Source organism: Petaurus breviceps, unplaced genomic scaffold, assembly GCF_028583685.1.
Source record: "Petaurus breviceps papuanus isolate PSGF00001 unplaced genomic scaffold, PetGlider_PUasm1.0 140, whole genome shotgun sequence".
NCBI classification, from domain to species: Eukaryota; Metazoa; Chordata; class Mammalia; order Diprotodontia; family Petauridae; genus Petaurus; species Petaurus breviceps.
The window spans coordinates 31,613,452-31,620,963 of NW_027185698.1; positions in this window are offsets into that span (position 1 = coordinate 31,613,452).

A 7,512-nucleotide genomic window follows, 5' to 3' on the forward strand; every position below is an offset into this window, starting at 1 on the left:
ATATGAACTTAGCATTCTCTACTATACACTTGGAATACAAGAAGAGACACAGTGAATATGATTCTCCTGAAGATTAAAATCTAACGAGGGGAACGATTAACAAAAATATCTTTGATACACCAGAGAGTGACCTAAGTGCAAAGTACTGATAATTTAAGTGGAACAATTTCCTTTCACTTGGGAGTGGAAAGGTGGCCAAGAAAGGCCTTTCTAACACGACAGTCAGTCCTGGAACAAAGGGAGGAATGTCTAGCAATGGAAATATAGAGTGCATGCTAAGCAGAGGAAATGGTGTGAGGAAAGGTAAGGGGGCAGAGCAGGGCTAGCAGAAAATAAGAGACAGAAAGTATGACTGCTTTAATTGAATACAATCTAAATTAAAATTGGTATTGAATAGAGTACCCAAAAAGGAGCGGAATAAGTGTGAATAAGCCATTGAGCCTGATTTTAGAGGGCTTAAAATTCCAAGGTCAGGACTTTATACCTTATTTGATAAGCAATAGGTAGCCATGGAAGGTTGAACAGAAGAACAGGGACATGAACAAAGCAATAGATCAGTACTATTCAGGAACTATATGGAGGGCAAATCGGTGTGGGTTGAAATAAACCATCCCCGAGGTTCCTTACAAATCTGACAGCCCTAGATTCTGAGTGCAGGGAGGAGAGATTGGTGTCAGAAAGAACAGTTACGAAACATTTGATATTTGTCTTTCTTATGTTGCAAGCCCCTTGAAGGCAGTAATTGTTTCATTTTTATGCTTTTATTCCCATGTCTAATGGCGTTGGGTATTTAGTAGGAATGTATTGCTGTTGACTGATATTTTGAATATATTTTTTGAAAATTCTTTTTTAGTAGTTTATACAATCAATGCTGCTAAGTGGCACAGTGGATAGAGTGCCAGGTCTGGAGGCAGGAAGACTCATCTTCCTGAGTTCAAATTTGCCTCAGACCGTTTCTAGCTGTGTGACCCTGTGCAAATCATTTATCCCTGCTTGCCTCAGTTTCCTCATTTGTAAAATGAGCTGGAGAAGGAAATGGCAAATCATGCCAGTATCTTTGCCAAGAAAACCTCAAACAGTTATAAAGAGTTGGGCTTGACTCAAAAATAACAATCAAAACTACTTCTCCATTCAACTTAACAAGCATTTCCTGTGCAGTATTCTGATCCTGTGAAAAGTGCAAAATAAGTTAGACTCAGTGGTTTCTAAATCTAACATTTTTGAGACCTTTGAAAGAAAGATGCTCCAAATTTAGGATCTGTAGAAATTCAGAGATGAGCATTAAAAGAAATTGACTTTTACTGAAATGGAGAAGTACAGCATTAATATACCCCCATTAGCCTCACTTAACTGTGGATGTCACTTGAAGTCATTCTTTAAGTGTGAATCATCTGAAAAATTGCCTTAATTTCTCTTCATTTATCTATACATAAATGAATTTTTAAAATGAAACATTTATTGAGCTTTGACTATGTGCCAAACACTGTAGTAAACCCAGGATACAAACAGAAAGATATGAGATGGTTCTGCTCTCAAAGAGTTCACATTCGGATTTGAGAAACACAACATACAAAAGAAAGATCAGCTGCAGAAAGAATAGAAAGTCCTGAAACCATAGCAGTGGAGTAGATAGTAAGACCCAGTGGTCCTTCGGTCCTATCACTAGGTCAGATGATCGTCCTGGAGCTCTGGAGGGGACAGAGCCAGGACAGATGGCAATTAGCCTCGTAGTCCCCACTCTCGCTAGACTGAATGACTGAATGACATTGGTCACTTCCATTTCATCCAAGCCATGGTAACAGATTCAGGGCTAAGTCTTCCTTGCGTAGGGTGTCCTCCCATATCCAGAATGCCCTCCCTTCTTAACTCTCTGCCTTAGTATTTTTGATTATTTCACTTTGCTTTTATAGTTCAGGGCAGGGGCTTCCTTCTACTACAAGTAGCCATCTTTGATTTCTCTAGATGAGAAAAGTCAAATGCAAAGTCCACTATGCTCCCAAGTGTGGTCCACACCAGAATAAAACATAGTTCCCATCCTATTTTAATGTGTTAATATATTTTCTTAGCAAAAGAAATATACAGGTGTAGTTTTCTAAGTAAATACAAGGCTCCCAGGTATACTTATGTATGGTTTCAGGTCTCCTGGTTCTGTCTGAGTACAGCAGCACTGAACTAAGTGATACAATTCTTTTCTTCACCTTATACTTATTCCTTTACATATATTTTCCAGAAAACTGGAGGATCCTTGAGGGCAAGAACTACTTTCTTGTTTTGATTTGTTTGTTCCCTCAGGTCCTATCTCAGGCACCCGCATATAGTAAAGGCTTCAAATAACTTATGAATCTATGAAATTGAATTTTTCCCTGTGCCTCAAGAAAAAAAGACCAAAAACAAGATCAATAATGTTGTCGTACCATGTGTAAAAGGTAGATAGACAGATTACTTAAATAGAAGAGTACTGGCCCTGGGAGTTCAAATCCTACTTCAGATATTTACTGAAAGCCATGAGTTCAAATCCTACTTCAGATAATTACTAGCTATGTGACTATAAGAAAGTAATTTAACCTCTCTCAGCCTCAGTTTCTTCATCTAAGAAATGGGGATAATAACAGAATTCTCATCACAGGGTTTACTATGAGAATCAAATGAGATAATTTATGTAAAGTAATTTGCAAACTTTATTGTGATATATAGATATACACATATATGTATATATAAATTGGCTTTTTATATATTGAATAATAATTTTATTGTTATAATTGCCCATAAAATTTATATAGAAAATAATGATTATTATAGTTATAATTCCCAATAAAATCAATTTATAATAAGAGAAAAGGCAAGATAGTAGGACTGTATTTGTAAGTGCTAATGTCCTTATATTACTTGTCTCTATGCCTTTTATTGAACAAACACTAGCTAAGCACTAACTGTGCTGTGCCTAAAGGCTGGAGATCAAGTGAGGGGCACCAAGATGTCTAAAACAAAATCTTTGTCCTCTAGCATTAATTAGCAACTTCTACTTGCCCAGAGGTAGTTAGGTTGCAGGGACAGAGTTCTGGGCCTGGAGTCTGGAAGACCTGAGTTCAAATCAGACCCCAGACACTCACTAGCTGTGTGACCCAGGGCAAGTAACTTAGACCTCCATTTAGAGAAGAAGATTCTTGCCAAGAAAACCCCTCGTACAGTACGATCCACAGGGTTGTGAAGATTTGGACGCGTCTCAACAACATGGGCCCAGAGCATTGCTAAGCATTGTGAGGCCTTGGCTGTAACTGATAGGGAGGATAATTCTGTTGGGGAAGAATGTGCCACATACAAGAAATAACTGGAATCTACAGGTTCACATTATTTAGACTATATGGAGGGACAGGAGTAGTTGGGAAAACATTCCTGGAAGAGGTGATCTTGGTCTCTGTAGCAGCAAGCACCCCGACATACCCAGGGTGGCAGCCAACAGGTTCTTAGATCTGCTTTTCTAAAGGAAAGCAACACAAAATGGGTTAACAATCTTGCTTTAATCAATCAAACATATCATTTTGAATTTGAAAAAGTCAGCACTTCAGAGTATACAGAGGTTACAAGCAGAAGTTACAAGAAGACAGAGAAACAAACAGATGAAGCAGACAGGCCTCCAACTGTCCAGCCATTACATCCATACCTAGTTAGTTACCAGAGAGGGAAGCACCAACATTTGGGTTTTCAAAGGCAGGGGGCTCAACGGCTGCCCAGAGTCTCGTCTGGTCAAATCACAACACTTCTCAAAGTGAGCCCCAAAACAAAATCTCACATCAGGATTTATATAGCCTTCTCCTGGCTCAGAGAATGTAACAACCCTCTTGACCCCATTGCCCAATCACAAAGTATCTCCTGAAAAATAAGCCTCCTGCCTCAGGCTCCAGGTGCACTTAAGCCTATCAAAGGGTCTGTGCAGGGAAGATCTTAAGTTTCCATTCCTTAAATTTCCATTCCATTCCTATAACAGTCTCCAAGAATGAAGCAGTTTGGTTAAGCAGAGAGGGCAAGGGTATTCCAGGTACAGAGAATAATAAAACTGAAAGCATGAAGGAGAGAAAGAACATAGTATATGTGTATCTGTGTTTGAGGAAGGCACAACTTGGAGTCTGCTTTCCACTCTGTACAATAGTACTTGCATATATAAGGACATTTATAAGAGATAATAGGCTACAACATTTGGGATTTAAAGAGAGAATTCTTAAGACTGAGGTAAAGAAAATGTATATCTTCTTTATCTTTCATCCAAAGGATGAATATTCATCTTCCAGTTCTTACCCATATAGTTAAAGAGATTACTTAGTCTTTGTGTGGTACCCTTTTTTCTCTCCCCCCCTTTTCTCTCTCTCTCTGTTTCTCTCTGTCTGTATGTCTGTCTTTGTATATGTGTGCTTTCAATAATGACTTCCTCCAGAGAATTCTTCATATCTTAAAAAAAGTTTGATATTCTTGTCTTGGAAGAGCCTGGATAGTCCAATGTAATTGCTTTGGTAACATTTTGCAGCAACATCGAGCATGCCTTTGATGTCCCCAGGGTTTCAATACTCAAAAAATATCAACTGTATTTTCTGTGGCTCTGTTGAGTCACAGTCTTAATAATCACTAGGTGCTGACAGCTCAGCAAATATGCTTTTACAAGGTGTTCAACTGATATATCTAAAAGGCCCAATAATATATTGGAGGAGAAAAGGGGCTGTTAAAATTAAAATCACTGGTGTTGATAGCTATCACTTTTGATCTCCCCAGACTGGAACAGGGCAGAATGGTGCCGAGGATAGAATAATGGATCTGGAACCAGAGAATTTGGTTTTAAATATTTGCTCTGCAACCAACAACCTGCCTGGAGATGGGCAACTCACTTGACCTTTCTCGGTCAAAAGTTTTCTCATCTTTAAAACAAAGTAGGCAAACCAGGTGCTATCCAATTCAACAACCATTTATTAAATGCCTACTATGTGCAAAGAAAGCACAGCACTGAATTCTTGAGATCCAAAGAGAAAAATGAAGCCTTCCCTGTCCTAAAGGAGCTTACATTCTGCTGGAGAAACTCATATACAGTTGCATACAAAATACATACAAGGTTATTTCTGGAATTAGGGAAGCACTAATAAGGAGATCAGGTAAGGCCTTAAAGGAGTAAGTAGCCCTTGGGCTGAGGCTTGAAAGGAGACAGGAATCTCAGGAGTTTGAGATGAGGAGGGAGATGATAGCCTTTGTACAGCGTGTTCCTCGTGAGCCTCAAGGTCCCTTTCTGCTCTAAATTCAATGATCCTCTTTCCATTATGGCCATTAGCTTGTTATATGAGCTTGAGCAAATCACTTACCCTCTCTAAGCCTCAGTTTACTTATTTTATTCAGTTTATACACTGAATTAAATAAAATATAAGTCCCCCTTTAGCTCTAAGTTCCTTAATCTTTTAAAATTGTTTCAGGAGACTGTTACTTCAAAAGAACTCAAATTATCAAAAAACTGGACAAATTTCAGCTCTTCCTTAGAACAGATTTCCAAACAAGGGAAAAGGGAAGTCCCTGCATTATTAATAAGAAAAACAGGTCTATGAATTTTCACACTGTTTTTGTTATTTCCTGTTGGACATGATACCCTAAGAAGTCGACAGGGTGAGGATCCAGGGCCCAAAGCAGATGGTCTTTAAAATGATCATGAAGATTCCCTCTTCTAATGAAGCTTAAGAATCCTGTAGGACTTACAGGGAGAGAAAAAAATGGTCATACATATGAAAAGACAGATGTTTCTTAGGATGCTGCTAAACAGCCCTTTGACAGAGCCCAGGAAGAGCCATGAGCAATGACTTTATTTCTGAGACACTTACTATGTAAGACTTTATTCTTATCTAATCAATGTCAAAACATCTTTTAAATGGAAATCATCTTTTCTCTGGAGTGTGTGTGTGTGTGTGTGTGTGTGTGTGTGTGTGTGTGTGTACATGCAGCCAGGTTTAGGAGAAAGAGGGAAATGTGTTTCCTCTGGTACCTTTTGGAGACAAAGGATTGGAAAATGCCCCAGCTTCTCTTTTACAACCCTTCATCAAAAGAAATAACTCACTATTTGCTCCACATGTGGTTCTGGCTTAAAAACAGCTGCTGGGGATAGCTGTGCAGAATTAAATAAAGCATGCAGTCTCTGATTATATGTCCCCAAACAGGCATATCGATGGTAATTATGAGTGGCAGGATAGCTTCATGAACAGAACACTAGAGTTAGAGTTACAAGGCCTGGTTTTTAATCTGAGCTCCGCCATTTAACTATCTATATGGCTTTAGTCAAGTCACTTTAAACCTTTCAGTTCTCAATTTTTGTATTGTTCAATTGACAAGATTGGCCTTCATCCCTGCCATCCCTTTCTACTCTGAATTCTATGATCACAATGAATGTAAAGTTGATATATATTGTACTTTGCACTTTTTTCAGGTACTTTCATATGGGAATAATGGAAAGATTGTTGGACTGTTAGTCAGGAGACCTGGGTTCAAGTCCCAATTGCTTATCTCTTGTCCACCTAGAATATTGAATATGACATTTCAGTGGGTGGTGAGTATTTATTTCTTATCCCGTCTATTTACTTCTGTGATCTTGAGAAAGTCCCTTTCCTTCTCTGACTTATTTATTAAATATTTATTCACTACAGGAAGGTTGTCTGAGGCTTCTTTGCCTCATATGCAAAACAGGAATACAATTATTTAAACTACTACTCTCAAAGGGTTGTTATAAGGATCCAATAAGGTAACATATAATGTGAATATAAATGTTTGTAAACATAGATATGCTTACTCTGTTGAACCATTTGTCATATATTTTATACATTATGATTCTTCCTCAGCTGGTGGTTTAGCATTTACAGAAGCTGGGGACTTCAGGTTTTCTAAGTCTTTGGTCCAAACACTCTTCCATGGTGCTTAGTTTATATCATTCATGCTACTCACTAAAAAAATTCATTGTTTGCCTATCTCATGCCCCCCAACTAGAATGCAAGTTTCTTGAGACAGAGACTCTACTTCATTCAACTTTGCATCTCCTTGAAGTGCTGAGCACCAGGGTCTTGAATATGACAGGAATTCAATAAATGTTTATTACCAGAATAAATGGAAGTCAAATGTGGTGGGGCATACTTTGTTAATATCTGCCATGGAGGGAGGCTGAAGCTGATAGATTTTGAGAATTGCCTCTCCTAGGCTTCTAGTGGCTTCTCATTCCCCACTAAAAAAAAGTCTAAAAGCCCTCTGCCATCTGTGTCTAACCTACCTTCCAAGTCTTATAATATTTCTATCTACATAACCCTATACTCCAGCAAAACTGGACCAATCTTCATTTCTTAATATAGCTTGTACCTTCCCCCAGTCTTTGTATATGGCATCCTCTGAACTTTGAATGGCCCTCCCTCTCATCTCCACCTGTACAGATCATATTCTTTCTCCCCCATGAACCTTCCTCTTATATTTGTTGAACTGAATCAAATAATAAGTTTAATAGATTTCAGT